Source organism: Papaver somniferum, chromosome 6, assembly GCF_003573695.1.
Source record: "Papaver somniferum cultivar HN1 chromosome 6, ASM357369v1, whole genome shotgun sequence".
In the NCBI taxonomy this organism is placed as follows: Eukaryota; Viridiplantae; Streptophyta; class Magnoliopsida; order Ranunculales; family Papaveraceae; genus Papaver; species Papaver somniferum.
Window position 1 is genome coordinate 18,149,651 of NC_039363.1, and position 21,805 is coordinate 18,171,455.

The 21,805-nt window shown below is 37.2% G+C and overlaps 1 pseudogene; it reads right to left on the reverse strand.

Annotated features, from left to right (window-relative positions):
• Positions 1-364: 364 nt before the first annotated feature.
• On the reverse strand, positions 365-464 carry LOC113292014 (annotated as a pseudogene).
• Positions 465-21,805: the final 21,341 nt, after the last annotated feature.

The window sequence follows — 21,805 nt, forward strand, 5'->3', positions numbered from 1 at the left end:
ATGGCAACTTTGAAAGCTTTGTTGAATCCAACTAGGACTACTCGTCCCTCATGTATCAGGTTAGCTGAGACTAAAGCAACTTATGAACTTAAACCTGGGACCTTACAGCTGCTCCCAATCTTTTTAGGGAAAGAAAATGAAAACCCATATTTCCATGTTAGGGACTTTGAGGAAATTTGTAGTACCCTCAGGATTAGAAACCTATATGATGATGCTTTGAAACTTAGGTTATTCCCCTTTTCCCTGAAAGATAAAGCTAAATCGTGGCTATATAGTTTGGCTTCCGGGTCAATCAAAACGTATGAACAACTTACATCTGCCTTTTTGAACAAGTTTTTCCCTAGGCACAAAACATCGTCTATTAGGACGCAAATCTACACATTTTCTCAACAGGAGGGAGAAACTTTGTATAGGTATTTGGAAAGGTTCAATGATTTATTAGATCAATGTCCTCATCATGGTTTAGAGAAGGTTAGGTTAGTTCAGATCCTTTATGAGGGTTTAGATTATCCCACCACAACCACAGTAGAATCTATGTGTACTGGTGGATTTGAGAACCAAACAGTTGATGACGCGATGACATATTTGCATGAAGTCGCCGAAAAGACCCAACAATGGGAAAGTAGTAGGGGACCCCAGAAAACAATTCTTCTCGGCATAGGAAACGTTAATAGGGTAGAAGGAGGCTATGAATCAGATGCCAAAATTGCTTCCATAGCGAAAAGGTTAGAAGCTTTAGAAGTGAGTAACACTAGTGGTAGATTGGAGCCTTTTTGGGAAGGCCAGAATAATGAAGAGCAAGCCAATGCGCTATATAATAACACTAGGTTTGAAAATCGTCAGAAGTTTGACCCATATTCAGAAACCTATAATCCTGGTTGGAGAAACCATCCGAACTTTTCATGGTCTAAGGGCCAGAGTCAGGGTCAGTCTAATAATTCTAATGCTCCCCCAGGTTTTGGCTACACTAAGAATACATCAGGCCCAGAAAATAAAACGACTAGCTTAGAGGAATCTATTAAGATGTTAGCAAAAACTCAGGAAATGTTAACACAGAGCCATGTTAGTTTTCAACAGGAAACCAAGCAGAATTTTCAAACTAATGCTCAGAGCCTTGCTAAGTTAGAACTTCAAGTCCGCCAAATAGCTAAGACCTTAAGTGAGAGAGATAATGGTAGGTTCCCTAGTCGGACTAATCCCAATCCTAGAGGAGTTCATGAAGTAGGTACAAAACCATTGAATCAATTGAATGCTATTAGAACCCTTAGGAGTGGTAGAATAGTAGATAATCAGGTAACCCTGTCCGATAGTGAACATACTGTAGTTCACCCCTCAGGACTACTAGCTAAGGAAAATAATAAAATTTCTTATGATGCCAACTCAGTTCCTCAGAGGTCTGATTCTGTGCCTAGAGCCCCATTTCCTCAGCTATTAGTACCAACAAAGAAGGAATCGAACTTTAATGACATATTGGAGGTTTTTAAGCAAGTTACCATAAACCTTCCTTTATTAGATGCAATTAGGCAAATTCCTGCTTATGCCAAGTTCCTTAAGGATATGTGTACGCAAAAGCGAAAACTTAGCGTCCATAAGAAAGCCTTTTTAGCTAGTCACGTAAGTTCAATTATTCAAAACACTACAACTCCAAAGTACAAAGACCCAGGTTCCCCTACCATTTCTTGTAAAATAGCTACACGCCGGGTAGAAAAAGCTTTACTTGACTTAGGAGCCAGTGTGAACCTACTTCCGTACCATGTGTACTTACAGCTAGGACTTGGTGAAATGAAACCTACGCAGATAACACTGCAGTTAGATGATAGGTTTGTTAAAATTCCTCGAGGTGTTATTGAGTATGTCCTTATTGAGGTCGATAAGTTTATCTATCCAGTGGATTTCGTGGTCCTAGATACTCAACCTGTCCCTGACCCAGGGAACCAGATACCTGTGATTTTAGGTCGCCCGTTTTTAGCTACGTCGAATGCGATCATTAACTGTCGAAATGGTGTGATGAATTTATCTTTTGGTAATATGACTATGGAGATGAACATTTTTAATGTCAGTAAGCAACCTCATGAGCTAGATGACACATGTGTTGAGGAGGTGAACATGATAGAAGCCTTAGTTCAGAAGTCATTACCAAACATTTTATTTGAAGACCCATTAGAAAGTTGTCTATCCCATTTTGGTTTAGATTTTGATGACGATAGCACTATTGAACAAGTGAATGCTCTATTAGATTCTACCCCTGTGTTAGACACTGATAGATGGAAAGCTAGGTTCGAACCGTTACCAGTTTCTGAGACTACCCTAATTCCTTCTTTAGAAGAGCACCCAAAGTTGGACCTTAAACCACTACCCGATACTCTAAAGTATGTGTTTTTAGGCCCATTTGAGACTTTATCTGTGATTGTAGCTTCCGATTTGGATAGTGATCAGGAAAGTAGGCTAGTAAAAGTACTTCAAGATAATAAGGAAGCTTTAGGGTGGACTATAACAGACATTACGGGTATAAGTCCTACTGTGTGTATGCATCAGATTCATTTAGAGGAAGACTCCAAACCTTCTAGGGAGATGCAACGTCGACTGAACCCTAACATGAAAGAGGTAGTTCGAAAAGAGGTGCTTAAGTTGTTAGATGCGGGTATTATTTACCCAATTTCAGACAGTAAGTGGGTCAGCCCTGTTCAGGTTGTCCCCAAGAAATCAGGTATCACTGTAGTCCAAAATGATAATAATGAATTAATCCCAACCCGAGTGACCACGGGATGGCGTGTGTGTATTGACTATAGGAAATTGAACAAGGTCACAAGGAAAGATCACTTTCCCCTTCCTTTTATCGACCAAATGCTAGAGCGATTAGCTGGACATAGTCACTATTGCTTCTTAAATGGCTACTCCGGTTATAATCAGATCGTTATTGCCCCAGAAGACCAAGAGAAAACCACTTTTACCTGTCCCTTTGGTACCTTTGCGTATAGACGCATTCCTTTCGGGTTATGTAATGCCCCTACGCCTTTTCAGCGTTGTATGATGAGCATATTTTATGATATGGTCGAACGGTTTTTAGAGGTCTTTATGGATGATTTTTCAGTATTTGGTTCATCTTTTGATGAGTGCTTGCATCATTTGACATTAGTGTTGACTAGGTGTAAGGAAAAGAATTTAGTGCTTAATTGGGAAAAATGCCATTTCATGGTTGAATCGGGAATTGTCTTAGGGCACATCGTTTATTCAAAGGGTATAGAGGTAGACAAAGCCAAAATTGACCTTATTAAGACTCTACAGGTCCCAAAAACCGTTAAAGATATTAGGTCATTCTTAGGGAATGCAGGTTTTTACCGTCGATTCATTAAGGATTTTAGCTTGATTTCTAGACCTCTTTGCAATTTGCTTGCAAAAGATGTTAAGTTTTTCTTTGATGATGCTTGCTTAAAATATTTTGATAAGCTTAAGACTTTACTCACTACTGCCCCGATAGTCCAGGAACCTAACTGGAACCTACCCTTTGATGTGTGATGCTTCAGATTATGCTATAGGCGTTGTGCTAGTTCAGCGAGAAAACAAATTACTCCATGTGATTTACTATGCTAGCAAACCTCTGAATGATGCCCAAATGAACTGTACAACTACCGAGAAGGAATTGCTAGCCATCATGTTTGCCTTGGATAAGTTTAGATCCTATTTATTAGGTTCTAAGATCGTAATCTATACTGATCATGCTTCTTTGAAATACCTTTTGTCTAAGAAGGATACCAAACCTAGATTGTCCATACATTAGATACAAAAAGGGTGCAGATGATGTGGTAGCATACCACTTGTCTAGGCTAGTTGTTAGTTCCCCTAATAATTCCCTTCCTATAAGGGATAGTTTTCCTGATGAACAATTATTCTTTGTTTCCCAATCACCTTGGTATACAAATATAGTGAATTATCTTGTTACTGGACGAATGCCTCGACATTGGGGTAAGCAAAATCGTTCTAGGTTTTTAGCCGAGGTTAAGCATTTCTTTTGGGACGATCATTATCTGTTTAAGTATTGTTCAGACCAGATTATTAGAAGGTGTGTATCTGAGAGTGACAAGTCTAGTATTATCTCCTTTTGTCATGAACATGCATGTGTGGGTAATTTTAGTGCTAAGAAGAGTGCTGCTAAGATTTTGCGATGTGGATTTTAATGGCCTTCGTTGTTTAAAGATTCCCATAGTCATTGTGTTTCTTGTGAGCGTTTCCAGAAGTTAGGAACCATTTCCCGTAGAAATATGATGCCTTTGAACCCTATTTTAGTGATTGAGGTCTTTGATGTGTGGGGCATTGATTTTATGGGTCCATTTCCTATTTCGTTTGGTTATCTTTACATACTTTTCGTTGTAGACTATGTGTCTAAGTGGGTTGAGGCGGTTCCGTGTAAAACAAATGACCACATGGTCGTAGTCCAGTTTTTGAAAGAGAATATACTTACACGTTTTGGTACGCCACGAGCTATAATTAGTGATGGAGGTTCACACTTTTGTAATAGACCGTTTGCTCTTTTAATGAAACAATGCGGTATTACCCATAAAGTAGCAACCCCGTATCACCCTCAGACTAGTGGTCAGGTAGAGGTTTCCAATAGGGAAATTAAACGTATTCTATAGAAAACAGTTAATCCAAATAGGAAAGACTGGTCGTCGAGGCTTACTGGTGCCTTATCGGCTTACCGTATTGCGTTTAAGACACCCATTGGAATGTCACCTTATCGCTTAGTATTTGGCAAGGCATGTCACTTGCCTGTTGAGTTAGAGCATCGAGCCTATTGGGCTATTAAGAACTTAAACGTTTCACTTGACAAGGCAGGAGCTCAAAGGAAGCTCCATCTCAATGAGTTGGACGAGATTCGTAGAGATGCATACGATAGTGCTAAGGAGTATAAGAACAAAATGAAACTTGTGCATGATAGGAATATTTTACGAAAGTCATTTCTCCAGGTCAAAAAGTTCTTCTATATGACACTCGTTTGCATCTATTCCCCGGGAAGTTGCGCTCTCGATGGACCGGTCCTTTTGTGGTCCGTACTGTTTTTTCTCATGGCACTGTTGAGATTGAGACACCAGATGGTAGTAGTTCTTCGAAGGTTAACGGTCAGCGATTGAAGCCCTTTATAGAGCCGTTTCCTACAAGTGATGTTGAGGAGGTCCCTCTGGAAGACCCTGTTTACCTTGATTGACCATCGAGGTGATTTTGTATGTTGTATATTATTTTTGTAGGTCTTTGGTTACACTTCACCCAAGTAGTATCTTTCCGGCTTATTTCTTTACTATTTCCTCATGTTACTTATATTTTTGGTACTGTTCTTTAATTAGAAACATTGAGGACAATGTTAGATTTAATTTTGGGGGTGGGTAGAACTTTTTGTTACCTTTTCGTTGCAATAAATAAACTCCAGAGCCTAGAAATTTATCCTTATTAAGGATTGCACTACCCAATCTAAGTAGATGGAAGCATTTTGGTTGTAGGAGTTGAGGGACCAATCTGATTAGATGGAAACATCTAAAGAGTCTATTCATAAAAGCACAGAGCTCAAGTGTTAGAAATAACATGGTAGTTTCGCCATGTCTCATTGAGTCCTTTTCACTTCTATTTTTATTTATTTTTCTTTTTAAAATATGTTTCTCTAAGTGATTAGGTGGGTCTCACGATTCAAGTTGTTACCATTGCTAGGGTGAAATAGAGTGACTGAGATAGCCATAAATAAATAAATAAATAAATAAAGAGAAAAAAAAAGTTGAAAAAAAAAGAGAGAGAAATTGAGACCAGACCATCAGACCAACTGGAATAAATTCAATAAATTCGACCACTGGAATCCTTGTATATGCCAGTTGTGTTGACCTAGAGTTAGGATTATCGACCACTGGTACCCTTGTATATGCCAGTGTGTTGATATTAGTCAGACCGGTATCTCAGTCCATTAGGATAGGTTCATTATGGCAGTGGCCTTCAGACAGATATGAGAAACACCGTTCACCTTAGTCAACATCAAAACCATCTATGTTTTTCTATATCCATCTTATTAATCTATCCATGTGATTTGTTTGATTCTGAGTTTGGATGCGACTATCTGAGTAGAGCTCTGTCACTTTATATGAATTTTAGTATGCTTGAGTGCGAACTCGTGTACAACAATTGGAATTTCGCATCAGGGTACTTCCTCCTGTAGTCAATAAGTATGCCAACCAAGGAGATTCTTTAGTGCCTTCCAAGGTTCTGTGTAGATAGCTAGGGTCTGGAGTATAAAGGTTTTGTGGGTATACCTCTGGTAAGCCCTCCGGAGACAACACTCCGCCACTAGGGCCACATAGGGGTTTAAAGGCTTGTTGCATACGCTAAATGCAACCGACGATGCCTGCGACAGTGAGTTAGGATTTTATTTTCTAGATTTGATTTGCTCGAGGACTAGCAAATAATAAGTTTGGGGGTATTTGATAGACGCATTTATGTGTCTATTTTGATCTCAATTGTATATATTGTTAGTGCTCGATTTTGTATTTATTTGGTTATTTTATTGTTTTATAGGTGTTTTTGGAGAAATAAACATGTGTGGAGAAATCGGCTCTAAAAGTTGATAAAGACATCTGGAAGATACTTACTATTCGGACTCTCAGTTTGGATAAGGGGCACTTCAATTACTAAGGGGCACTTACTTATAAGGGGTATCATCTTTACTATTTGTTGCCGCATGCTACTTACACCCCATCATAGGATAGGGGCATCCCCTTTTTCTTCATCGTTCAAACACAATTTTGGCGGGAAACTATATTATTACCTGCGTGAATTTGGGAGCATCAGTTGGACGTGAAATAACGAGATTCAATGGCTGATTTTTGATGGGCTGACTTATCAAGAGCAGACATGCTTATTATGAGAGTTTGGATCGATTGAAATGGGATGGATAATCAGTTCTCGACAGCACATGGGAGGATAGTTTTCTCGGGTCCTGGGAAAGATTGAAGATAGATTTTCATGGAGTTTTTCACGGGATCGTACGGTGATTGGCCTGTTTCATCAAAACAGGGAAGTTGGGGGATTTATTCATAGAAAGAAAGAAGATTTATTAAAACAGACTAGAAGATAATATATCGGGTATTTTTCTGTTTCAATATGTGGAAGTTACGTGGAAGGATGGAAATAAGAGATTGTGTAAAGATTTTATTAGGGTCTTGAGAGAGTTCTGGAGGCTTGGGAAACTCAGTTTACGCGTAGAAGAAAAAGGAAAGGCAGAAAAGTCCGTGACTTGAAGAGAACGGGGAGATAATTGAAATATTTCTCGAAATATCTCACCTGTAGAGTATATATATAAGTTGTTTCGAGTCTCATATAAGGGGTACGAAACCTTAGGAGAAGTTTAGAGGAGAATAGAGAGCTCCAGAGATCGAGTTGCAGGAAAATACAATATATTGATGCTGCTGCTGAAGAGGAAGAACACGAAGAACATTGACGCAAAAGCAACTGTCGCAGCAAACTATCGTTGTTTCACAGTAGTACCTATGTGTCATTCATCACAGCGGTTGCATTAGGTTTTTAGCTACTATTTTCTCTATAACAGTGATTCTGCAACACCAACAAACTGTTGTGAATCGTCTGATCACTTTTCATCTTTTTAATCATCTTTTGAGCCATAAACAATTAAATTGAGATCATGATTAATATGAGGAGCTAAACCCCATTACTGAGGCGATAGAGGAAGCTATTTTTCCAACAAAAAGCGGTACAATCTATTTTATTTAATTTATTGCAATTATTATTATGATTATTTTCCTTGAACTATTATTGTATATGATTTTTATTTGAGTGGTTGTGATCTATTTTGGTGGAGTATGCTTAGTTCATAGACTCTTGATGCTTCATACTTGGTATTTACAATTATTACTTTTGAAAATCTATTAGTTGCAATATTTTAGAATCAAATTAAACGAGAAAATTGCATGAATATAAATATTTGGACCAAATCACATTGAACTTGGAAAATAGTGGAATCTTAGCCTCAGTGTTCTTTTAATATTGATACCAACTTTGTCAGTGTTTGTTATAATTATTAGCGAGTTTTCTATTTAGTTTTGAATTTAAGTCTAAAGTTATCCTTCACAAGTTCGAGAATCGAATCACTTTTTACCACTATCTATAAATCACATCAGGTACTCATACTTAGGTTCCCGGATTTCTCAAACCAACAGGTTTGCATACGGGTATGCATACTATGGTTCCCGAACATGGATTACATATGTGCAATAGTGCACAACATGTCATAATCCAATAATGGTTAAGTATTCTAAACTCTTATTTCAATCATTGAAAATTTCTTAGAGGATGACAATAGTCGTTTTCACACACTATTAGCATCAAAGAAATTTTCAAGTCATTGAAATAATCATTACAAAACATTCCAAGACTACACCAAATAATTGTATCACATAAACCATGTAAGATGTTACTCGGCAGTTTTTACATGATCATCTTTTTGACTTTCGTCAAGAATATAAGATGAACTTGGTTGAAGCGAAAGCTTACCAACACATATTTCAAGAAATATGTAAGAGAGTTAAACTCAGCTCGAAATATCAAATATGCATAGTAAAAAACTATATAGCACTAGGAATTATGTCTCAATATAGGAGATAGAGTAGAAATGGACTTTACAAGTGATAGATGAGTTTCAGTCTCCACATACCTTCTGTTGATGAAGTTCCAAAATATCTCCTTAGTAGTTCTTCCTCTTCAAATGATGAATGTCGTGAAGTCTAAAGTTCAACTACACAATTTATGTCCTAGTCCGAGATATCTATAAGTAGACTAGAAATCAAGACTTATAGTTTTTATCACTAACATTGACAAACAAGCTTGAGATAGCAACGCTTGTGAGTTCGACCGATCAATGCTCTAATAGAAGTTGTTCTTATGTATTAATCTGTTACAATATTTGTATTTTATTTATGTTAGGACTTAAGAGATGCTTCTTTGGTAATGGCGTTGTGTTTTATTTATGTTAGGAGATGCTTCTTTGGTAATATCGAATGCAAGTGCTTTTTTGAAACTGGATATGTGAAGCATTTAACAATCTAGGTTGTTAATGAACTAAAACATATGTTGTTTGGTTGCATTTTGAAATGACGAGAGTACCGAGTACACCAAAATCTTTTCGATATCAATCTAAATGGACACACTTTATAATGCGTAAATAAAGATATATTTAATTAAATGCGTAAATAAAGATATATTTAATTTAACTATAGAGATAAAAGATATAATGCGTACATAAATTAAATCACAAATACATACAATATTTCGTTAATAAAGGAAACTTCCTAGCAGAAAAACCCCGGACCTAGTCCATTTTTGAATACTCTTGGAGTTAAGCCGTTATACAAATCGCAACTTTGTATAGTTGAGACCAAGTAAACTCTCATTCATTATTCAGTTTTGAACTTTTGTTATATTCAACTTTTGTTTCTTTTTGAGTTTCTTGGTTGTTATATTTAACTTTTGTTTGAGCTGATAAGGTTTTGAACCCCTTACACTACTTGCGCAGGCTTTCTCAATGAGGTTTCGCATGTACTGCCTTGAGACTAGTTGGACACAAAGTAAAAGGGTTTTTGTAGATTTTCAACTGCAACACTAAGAGAGATGAGAATTGGGGAATAGTCCAAAGATATTCTTAACAAATATAAGGTATGAGTATCAGTTAAAAAAATTTCCCATTTATCATAATAGTTGCACTATAAATTCTTTTTATAATCAGGTTATCACCATATTGGTTGTTTCTCCAAGTATAATTTGGTCCAAAGAAAGGGATTTCTTTCACATTCTAAGATCCTTCAATTCATTGTCAGTAAATGTTATTCCTCCCCATTCTTTTCCAGGCACAAGGATACAATTTATATCACCTACTAGAATATATGGATTAGATGTGCAATGAGATTCATTAGTGAATTGAGTCATCTAGATGGTCTAAGATCATATTAGGCTCCCCATGGATAAAATGCAGAGTAAAACTAGTATTAGGTTTAAAGGATTCATAAATGCTTTTGAAACTTCTTTAGTTTAAGTGTAAGATAGATAGGTCAAATCCATCTTTCCAAATAAGACCAATACCATCTTTCTTACCAATAGAAGACAAAATAAAGAAATTTAGATTGCCAATAGATCTAAATATTCTTTCGGTAACTTATTTCTTGCATGTAGTTTCACATATGAATATAATAGCCGGGTATTTTAGTTTCACAAGCTCTCAGAGTTTAAGAATTTCCTCTGGCTTACTAAAGCCACGGCAATTCCAACTTAAGATGCTCATTAAGACCACCAAATCAAGGAATTTGTAATTATAATACTGCTCAAAAGATACTTACTAATCAACACTTATTATCAGAATGCGTAAATCTTCCAGATTCAAGCAACAAACAAAATCTCGGAAGAACTTTTTACCTTTCTCTAAGTAAGGACAAATTGAATGTCAGAAAATAACATGAACTAAAAGATAAATAGAACCAATAGGGAAGGGAGGTGTCTTTGGGTGTTCTTATAACTTTTTATGTCTTTTATGATTGTTTTAGTTCAAAATCCCTACAATTCTTTGGTTCTGAAGAAACTTCAATTTATTCTCAATCTGTTTCGGATTTGATCCCTAAGATGGTTATTTATTGCCTTATTGTTTTGTTGGACATATGTTGTTATGGGCTTTGGGATTTTAGAAGTCATGAATATTCCAATCCCTATATTTTTCTTAAAGGATAAATTTGAACTAACCAGTGAATTTCGGATCTCGGTATATTCTTGGGTTAGATCCAGGCATTCCGACAACATTATTTTCGAAAAAAAATCGGGTGAAATCTTGGAGTGACTGATAGATTATTTATAAGTTTTATATTTATATATGGATGTATGTTAGAGCATTGCTCGGTCAAACTCGCATGCGTTTCTATCTCAAGCATGTTTTTCAATGTTAGTGATCAAAACTATAAGTCTTGATTTCTAATCTACTATGGCTAAGTCTCGGACTAGGATAGAAAGTGTAGTTGAGCTCAAGGACTTCATGGAGATTCATCATACAAGAAGAAGAACTACTCAAGGAACCGGTGGAACTTTTCGACAAAAAGGTATGTGAAGACTTCAACTTATCTGTCACTCAAAAGTCTATCTACTCTATCTCCTACTGATGTGTTTATAGATAATGGTAAAAAGTGGTTCGATTCTCAGACTTGCGAAGGATGATATTTAGACTTAAATTCTAAAACTAAAATAGAACACACACTAAAATTTGTGGCAAACTCAATCAAAGATGATATCAATGTTAAAAGAACACTGAGTCTAAGATTCCACTATTTTCTAAGTTCAAAGTGATTAAACCAATATTTATATTTATGAAATTTTCTCGTTTAATTTGATTCTAAAATATTGCAACAAGTAGATTTTCAAAAGAAATAATTGTAAATACCAAGTATGAAGCATCAAAAGTCTTAAACTAAGCATACTCCATCAAAATAGATCACAATCACTCAAATAAAAGTCATATTCAATTATAGTTCAAGGAAAATAATCATAATAATAATTGCAATAATTAAATAAATAAGAGTTTACCACTTTTTGTTGGAAAAATAGCTTCCTCTATCGCCTCAGCAAAGGGGTTTAGCTCCTCATATGAATCATGTTCTCAAAATATGTTTTTATAGCTCAAAAGTGTACAAGGAGGTGAAAAAGTGATAACACAGCCGATTCACAACAGGTTTAAGGTGTTGCAGAATCTCTATTACAAATAGGAAACAGTAGGTAAAGACCTAAGGTAATCACTGTTGATAAACGATAGATAGGTTCTGATGTTGAATATCGATAGTGTTCTGCGACAGGTAGGTGTGCGTCTATCTTCTTCGTGTTCTTGGTATTGCAGCAGCAGAAATAAAACTCCAACTAGTGATTTCAGCTCTCTGTTCTCTTCTAAACTTCTCCTAAGGTTACGTAACCCCTCTCTGACTTGCAACCAACCTATATATAGCCAACAACTCGATTAAACCTCAAGAAATCTTCGGTTATTCTTATTTTTCCTCTACCTCAAGTCTCGGGATTTCTTTCCCTGCCAAATCTTCTTTACGCGTTTAGATGAGATGTATACACTCCAACTAGGCTACAGCAATATCCTATCCTGAATTAAACCCAACAGAATCACGTATCTTCCATATATAAACTCACAAGAACCCATAATATATTCTCCTCCTTTGTTTTGATTGATTCGAAGATTTGTTGCTATTTTTTCGAATCTGTAACACATACCTATCTTGTTTTGACAAATCAAGTGAATCCAAACCCATCTACACGTCAACCTTAGACACAATCTCCACCGAAATTTGTTAACAGACCCGATAAACTTCACCACCTCTGTTTGCTTCTCCCGGCTTATCTAGCCCAATTGGTTGGGTCCTAACACACACATCAATCCTGTTAATCTCCAGGAAGTCCAGCCCAACCGATATATGCAATTGAATCTCACCAGAAATCGCTCAAACTTCAACCCTAAATCTGCATCGTTGTTGCTACTATTTCCCACCAAATTCTGAATTTCAAACAAAGAAGATGGTAGCCCCCTATCCATAGTAGGGGTGCAGATAGAATCTCTCTTGGGGGTGCCCTGGGGTTCCCCTTATCCAAATCGTGGGTGCCAAAATTAATTCCTCCAGCTGCATTAGATAACTTTTCGAGCCGATTTTTCTAAAAATGTTTATTGACCAAAAATACCTACAAACACATATAACACCAAAATTAGTACAAAAATGAGCACTATCAATATATAGAATCGAGACAAACCGGACACAAAATTGTGTCCATCTAATACCCCCAAACTTAATATTTGCTAGTCCTCGAGCAAAGATAAAATAAAAATAAAATAAAATCCTAACTCACTGTCGCAGGCACCGTCGATTGCATATAGCGTATGCAATAAGTCTTTAAACCCCTAGGTGGCCCTGGTGGCCGAGTTATAGTCTCGGGAGGGCTTACCAGAGATATACCCACAAAGCCTTACTCCAGACCCTAATTATCTACACAGAGCTTTGGAAGGCACTAAAGAATCTCCTTGGTTGGCATACTTATTGACTACAGGAGGAAGTACCCTGATGCGAAATTCTAATTGTTGAACACGAGTTTACACTCAAGCATACTAAAATTCATATATAAGTGACAGAGCTCTACTCAGATAGTTTCTGGAAATCATAACCGGAGTCAACCAATCACATGGATATATTAAGAGATGGATATAGAGAAAAACATAGATGGTTTTGATGTTGACTAGGTGAACGGTGTTTCTCATATATGTCTGAAGGCCACTGCCAAAACGAACCTACCCTAATGGACTGAGATACTGGTCTGGACTAATATCAACACATTTGCATATACAAGGGAACCAGTGGTCGATAATCCTAACTCTAGGTCAACTCAGCTGGCATATACAAGGGTACCAGTGGTCGACTTTATTGAATTTATTCCGGTTGGTCTAGTGGTCTGGTCTTTTTTTTTTTCTTTTTTTTCTTTTTTTTCTTCATATAATTGTTTTTTTTTTCTCAATCACTCTATTTCACCCTAGTAATGGTAACAACTTGAATCGGGAGCTCCACCTAATCACTTAGAGAAACATATTTAAACAGAAGTGAAAAGGATTCAACGAGATATGGCGAAACGACCATATTTTTTCTCTAACACCTGAGCTCTGTGCTTTTATGAATAGACTCTTTAGATGTTTCCATGTAATCGGATTGGTTCCTCAACTCCTACAACCAAGATGCTTCCATCCACTTAGATTGGTTAGTGCCATCCTTAATAAGCATAAATTTCTAGGCTCTGGAGTTTATTTATTGTAACAAAAAGGCAACAAAAAGTTTCTACCCCACCCCCAAACTTAAATCTAACATTGTCCTCAATGTTTCTAATGAAAGAACAATACCAAAAGTATAAACATGAGGAAATAGTAAAGAGAGAAGTCGGAAAGATAGTACCTGGGTGAAGTGTAACCAAAAAAATAATATATAACATACAAACCGCCTCGATGGTCAATCAAGGTAAACAGGGTCCTCCAGAGGGACCTCCTCAACATCACCTGTAGGAAAAGGCTCTAAAAAGGGCTTCAATCTCTGACCGTTAACCTTTGAAGAACTACTACCATCTGGTGTCTGAATCTCAATAGCGTCATGAGGAAAAACAGTACGGACCACAAAAGGACCGGTCCACCGAGAACGCAACTTCTCGGGGAATAGATGCAAACGAGTGTCATACAGAAGAACTTTGTGACCTGGAGAAATGACTTTCGTAAAATATTCGTATCATGTGCAAGTTTCATTTTTTTTCTTATACTCCTTAGCACTATCGTATGCATCTCTATGAATCTCGTCCAACTCATTGAGTTGGAGCTTTCTGTGAGCTCCTGCCTTGTCAAGTGAAAATTTTAAGTTCTTAATAGCCCAATAGGCTCTATCCTCTAACTCAACAGGCAGGTGACATGCCTTTCCAAACACTACACGATAAGGTGACATTCCAATGGGTGTCTTAAACGTAGTACGGTAAGCCCATAAGGCATCAGTAAGCCTCGATGACCAATCTTTCCTATTAGGATTAACTGTTTTCTCTAAAATACGCTTAATTTTCCTATTGGAAACCTCTACCTGACCACTAGTTTGTGGGTGATATGGGGTAGCTGCTTTGTGGGTAATACCATATTGTTTCATTAAAAGAGCAAACAGTCTATTACAAAAGTGTGAACCTCCATCACTAATTATAGATCGCGGCGTACCAAAACGTGTAAGTATATTCTCTTTCAAAAACTTAATTACGGCCCTATGGTCATTTGTTTTACAGGGAACCGCCTCAACCCACTTAGACGCATAGTCTACAGCGACAAGTATATAGAAATAACCCAGAGAATTAGGAAATGGGCCCATAAAATCAATGCCCCGCACATCAAAGAGCTCAATCACTAAAATAGAGTTCAAAGGCATCATATTTCTACGGGAAATGGTCCCTAACTTCTGGAAACGCTCATAAGAAACACAATGACTATGGGAGTCTTTAAACAACGAAGGCCAGTAAAAACCACACTGCAATATCTTAGCAGTAGTCTTCTTAGCACTAAAATGACCCACACACGCATGTTCATGACAAAAGGAGATAATACTAGACTGGCCACCCTCAGGTACACATCTCCTAATAATCTGGTCTGGACAATACTTAAACAGATAAGGATCGTCCCAAAAGAAATGCTTGACCTCGGCTAAAAACCTAGAACGATCTTGTTTACTCCAATGTTGAGGCATTCGACCAGTAACAAGATAATTCACTATATTTGCATACCAAGGTGATTGGGAAACAGAGAACAATTGTTCATCAGGAAACCTATCCCTTATAGGAAGGGAATCATTATGGGAACTAACAACTAGCCTAGACAAGTTGTCTGCTACTACATTTTCTGCACCCTTTTTGTCTCTAATGTCTGGGCAAAATTCTTGTAATAAAAGGATCCATCTAATCAATCTAAGTTTGGTATCCTTCTTCGACAAAAGGAATTTTAAAGCAGCATGATCAGTATAAATTACGATCTTAGAACCTAATAGGTAGGATCTAAACTTATCCAAGGCAAATACGATGGATAACAGTTCCTTCTCGGTAGTTGTATAGTTCATTTGGGCATCATTCAGAGTATCGCTAGCATAGTAAATCACATGAAGTAATTTGTTTTCTCGCTGACCTAGCACAACGCCTATAACATAATCTGAAGCATCACACATTATTTCAAAGGGTAGGTTCCATTTAGGTGCCTGGACTATCGTGGCGGTAGTGAATAAATTCTTAAGCTTCTCAAAAGCTTCTAAAAAGCATCAACAAAGACAAACTTAACATCTTTTGCAAGAAAATTGCAAAGAGGTTTAGAAATCAAGCTAAAATCCTTAATGAATCGACGGTAAAAACTTGCATGCCCTAGGAATGACCTAATATCTTTTGCGGTTTTTGAGATCTGTAAAGTCTTAATAAGGTGAACTTTGGCTTTTTCTACCTCTATACCCTTTGAAGAAACGATGTGCCTAATACAATTCCTTAACCATGAAATGGCATTTTTCCCAATTAAGCACTAAATTCTTTTCCTTACACCTAGTCAACGCTAATGTCAAATGATGCAAGCACTCATCGAAAGATGAACCTAACACTGAAAAATCATCCATAAAGACCTCTAAAAACCATTCTACCATATCAGAAAATATGCTCATCATACAACACTGAAAAATCGCAGGGGCATTACATAGCCCGAAAGGAATGCGTCTATACGCAAAGGTACCAAACGGACAGGTAAAAGTGGTTTTCTCTTGGTCTTCTAGGGCATTAACAATCTGATTATATCCGGAGTAGCCATCTAAGAAGCAATAATGAATATGTCCAGCTAATCTCTCTAGCATTTGGTCGATAAAAGAAAGGGGAAAGTGATCCTTCCTTGTGACCTTGTTCAATTTCCTATAGTCAATACAGAAACGCCATCCAGTGGTCGTTCGGGTTGGGATTAACTCATTATTATCATTCTGGACTACAGTGATACCTGATTTCCTGGGACAACCTGAACTGGGATGACTCACTTACTGTATGAAATTAGGTAGATAATTCCCTCATCTAAAAACTTAAGCACCTCTTTTCGAACTACCTCTTTCATGTTAGGGTTCAGTCGACGTTGCATCTCCCTCGATAGTTTGGAGTCTTCTTCTAAATGAATCTGATGCATACACACAATAGGACTTATACCCTTAATGTCTGCTATACTCTACCCTAAAGCTTCTTTATTTTCTTGAAGTACTTTTACTATCCTACTTTCCTGATCACTATCATCGGAAGCTACAATCACAGGTAAAGTCTCAGATGGTCCTAAAATCACATAATTCAGGGTATCTGGTAGTAGTTTAAAGTCCAACTTAGGAGGCTCTTCTAAAGAAGGAATTAGGGTAGTCTTAGAAACTAGTAATGGTTCGAACCTAGCTTTCCATCTATCAGTGTCTAACACAGGGGTAGAATCTAATAGAGCATTCACTTCTTCAATAGTTGTCGTCAAAATCTAAACCAAAATGGGATAGACAACTTTCTAATGGGTCTTCAGACAAAATATCTGATAATGACTCCTGAACTTAGGCTTCTATCATGTTCACCTCTTCAACACATGTGTCATCTAGCTCATAAGGTAGCTTACTGACATTAAAAATGTTCATCTCCATAGTCATATTACCAAAAGATAAATTCATCACACCATTTCGACAATTAATGATCGCATTAGACATAGCTAAAAATGGGCGACCTAAAATCACAGGTATCTGGTTATCTGGGTCGGGGACATGTTGGGTATCTAGGACCACGAAATCCACTGGATAAATAAACTTATCGACCTCAATAAGAACATCCTCAATAACACCTCGAGGAATTTTAACAAACCTATCAGCTAACTGCAATGTCATCTGAGTAGGTTTCATTTCACCAAGTCCTAGTTGTAAGTACAAATGGTACGGAAGTAAGTTCACACTGGCTCCTAAGTCAAGTAAAGCTTGCTCTTCATTATTCTGTCCTTCCCAAAAAGGCTCCAATCTACCACTAGTGTGACCCACTTCTAAAGCTTCTAACCTTTTCGCTATAACAACAATTTTGGCATCTGATTCATAGCCTCCTTCTACCCTATTAACGTTTCCTCTACCTAAAAGAATTGTTTTCTGGGGTCCCCTATTATTTTCCCATTGTTGGGTCTTTTCAACGATTTCACTCAAAAATTTCATCGCCGCATCAACTATTTGGTTTTCAAACCCACTTGTACACATAGATTCTACTTTGGTTGTAGTGGAATAGTCTAAACCCTCATAAAGGATCTGAACTAACCTAACCTTTTCTAAACCATGATGAGGACATTGGGCTAATAGATCATTGAACCTTTCCAAATACCTATACAAAGATTCTCCCTCCTGTTGAGAAAACGTGCAGATTTACGTCCTAATAGACGATGTTTTGTGCCTAGGGAAAAACTTGTTCAAAAAGGAAGATGTAAGTTGTTCATATGTTTCAATTGACCCGGAAGCCAAACTATATAGCCACGATTTGGCTTTATATTTCAGGGAAAAGGGGAATAACCTACGTTTCATAACATCATCGTCATGATCTCTAATTTTTAGGGTACTAAAAATTTCTTCAAAATCCTAACATGGAAATAGGGGTTTTCATTTTCTTTTCCTAAAAAGATTGGGAGCATCTGCAATGTCCCAGGTTTAAGTTCATAATTTTCTTCCGTGTCAGCTAACCTGATACATGAGGGACGAGTAGTCCTACTCGGATTCAACAAAGTTTTCAAAGTTGCTATTTCTGGCGCTATCAGAGTAATAGGGATTCTCTCCTCAGTAAAAGGCGGACGATCAAAACTGGATTTTTCAAAAATCGGACTTTCTAAATTAAGGTGTTCGAGATTCTTAGAACTAACAAATCGACCTAGAGGGTCTCTTCTACGTTCAGGCATACAAAAGAATTTCCTAAATTGGAAAGGGTAAGCAATCACAAATCAAGGCCGACTCAACCAAATCAAACCTATTGATTTCTAGCAAACAAAAAGCATGATGGCTTCACTTAGATTGTTTCTAGACCATCTTCTACTCTTCCAAGAGGCAACTAGGTACAATTTTGGCAAACCTCGTAGGACGATCCGAATAAAGTAAGTCAAAGAGAAGTAGGAGAAGCTCTAGGGAGCTTTGATACCCCCACCTCTTTGGCAACGCTTCCCTGGGTTACAAGGCGGCTCTAATTGACTTCCTGTAATCTTCCTGAACATTGATCTAGGATAATAAGATACCCAATACGATCCTTTTGAACGACTTTCCTATAAGCTCGTTACCTTATTAGTCTCGTTCTAGTCAAAATTTTAAGGCTTAGGTTCGCGTAGGCTACGTGTTCGTAATGCGTGAAAGAAGAAAATGGTGATGAAATCCGAACCCTTATCTTATATGGCCAGGCCTTGCCCTTTACTAGACAAATAAATGTCTGTATTCAGTCCTCAACATATAAGCATACGAAGGAGTCCAGTAACTCGCTGACAGGGGATTCGCGAGTGTTTAGAATCTTACCTCCCGTACCAGACGGGGGATGAACCGTTGTAGTCGACTCGGGCCACGACTCCTATGTCATGTACGAACCCGAGGGGCCGAGGCGATATCGTAATCGTCATCCTTCTCTGCAAACATTTTGTATTTAAAACTACCCTTCCGTAGGGTTTAGAAAAGAAAAAAATAATGTCCCAAAGTTTAAAGTCCAAAGTCCAAAAAGAAAGGAAAAATTACAAAAATAATACTAAACCCTAATAAAATTTTATTTTATTTTGTGTTTCTAAAAAAAAAGAAAATAAACAAAACCCTAAAAAAAATTGTCTTCTTTTCTGTTCTTTTCGCTTTAATCTTTAGCTCCAAATCTTTACGAAATCACCAAACTCCTTGGCTTAGTTTTCTTTATGATTAAAACCTGTAGACAAAAGATGAATACCGAAAAAACGTAAAATCGAACAAAAATAATAAAAACCTAAAAAATAAAAGAAAAATAAATCTAAAAGCCTAAAAGCAAGTCCGCGTCGGCGGCGCCAAAAATTGATGTGTTTATAGATAATGGTAAAAAGTGGTTTAATTCTCAGACTTGCGAAGGATGATATTTAGACTTAAATTCTAAAATTAAAATAGAAAACACACTAAAAGTTGTAGCAAACTCAATCAAAGATGATATCAATGTTAAAAGAACACTGAGGCTAAGATTCCACTATTTTCCAAGTTCAAAGTGATTAAACTAATATTTATATTTATGCAATTTTCTCGTTTAATTTGATTCTAAAATATTGCAACAAGTAGATTTCAAAAGCAATAATTGTAAATACCAAGTATGAAGCATCAAAAGTCTTAAACTACGCATACTCCATCAAAATAGATCACAATCACTCAAATAAAAATTATATTCAATAATAGTTCAAGGCAAATAATCATAATAATAATTGCAATAATTAAATAAATAAGAGTTTGCCACTTTTTGTTGGAAAAATAGCTTCCTCTATCGCCTCAGCAAAGGGGTTTAGATCCTCATATTAATCATGTTCCCAGATATGTTTTTATAGCTCAAAAGTGTACAAGGAGGTGAAAAAGTGATAACACGGCCGATTCGCAACAGGTTTAAGGTGTTGCAGAATCTCTGTTACAAAGAGGAATCAGTAGCTAAAGACCTAAGGTAATCACTGTTGATAATGATAGATAGGTTCTGATGTTGAATAGCGATAGTGTTATGCGATAGTGTTATGCGACAGGTAGGTGTGCGTCTATGTTCTTCGTGTTCTTGGTATTGCAGCAGCAGAAATAAAACTCGAACTAGTGATTTCAGCTCTCTGTTCTCTTCTAAACTTCTCCTAAGGTTACATAACCCCTCTCTGACTTGCAACCAACCTATATATAGCCAACAGCTCGATTAAACCTCAAGAAATCTTCGGTTATTCTTATTTTTCCTCCACGTCAAGTCTCGGGATTTCTTTCTCTGCCAAATCTTCTTTACGCGTTTAGATGAGATGTATACACTCCAACTAGGCTAGAGAAATATCTTATCTCGAATTAAACCCAACAGAATCACGTATCTTCCATATATAAACTCACCAGAACCCGTAATATCTTCTCATCCTCTGTTTTGATTAATTCGAAGATTTGTTGCTATTTTTTCGAATCTGTGACACATACCAATCCTGTTTTCACAAATCAAGTGAATCCAAACCCATCTGCACGTCAACCTCAGACACAATCTCCACCGAAACCTGTTAGCAGACCCGATAAACTTCACCTCCTCTGTTTGCTTATCCCGGCTTATCTAGCCCAATTGGTTGGGTCCAAACACACACATCAATCCTGTTAAGCTCCAGGAAGTCCAGCCCAACCGATATATGCAATTGAATCTCACCAGAAATCGCTCAAACTTCAACCGTAAATCTGCATCGCTGCTGCTACTATTTCCCGCCAACTTCTGAATTTCAAACAAAGAAGATGGCAGCCCCCTATCCAGAGTAGGAGTGCAGATAGCAGCTCTCTTGGGAGGTGCCCTGGGGGTGCCCCTTATCTAAACCGTGGGTGCCAAAATCAATTCCCCTGGGTGCATTAGAAAACTTTTCGGGACGATTTTTCCAAAAATGTTTATTGACCAAAAATACCTACAAACACATAAAACACCAAAATTAGTACAAAAATGAGCACTATCAATATATAGAATCGAGACAAATCGGACACAAAATTGAGTCCATCACCTACTTCTTGAGACAAAAATTCGTATGTTATATATAGACTTAGATTATACACATTTGGTATTTCGAGCCGAGTATACCTCGCCTATCTATATCTCGAAATATGTGTTGGTAAGCGTTTCGCTTCGACCATGTTTATCTTTACCTAGTGACGAAAGTCATGATATGTTTCAATCACTTTGAAAATTTCTTTGACGAAAAATGGTGTAGCAACTACATAACGTCCTCTAAGAGTGTTTCAATGGTTGGAATGAGAGTTTAGATTACATAACCAATGATGGACATAAGTATTGTTGTGGAAACACATATGTGCATAAGTCCTATCCCTTGAACCAAAGTTTGCGAACTTTGTTGATTAAGAGAAACCGGAAGAATGGCTTGTTGCTAAGTCTGCGAACTCAGTCCGCGAACTGCCGAACTTCTCATCCCGAGAAATTCAGCTGGAGTTGACAAACTTGTTGCGTGAGTACCAGTCCGCGAACGGGC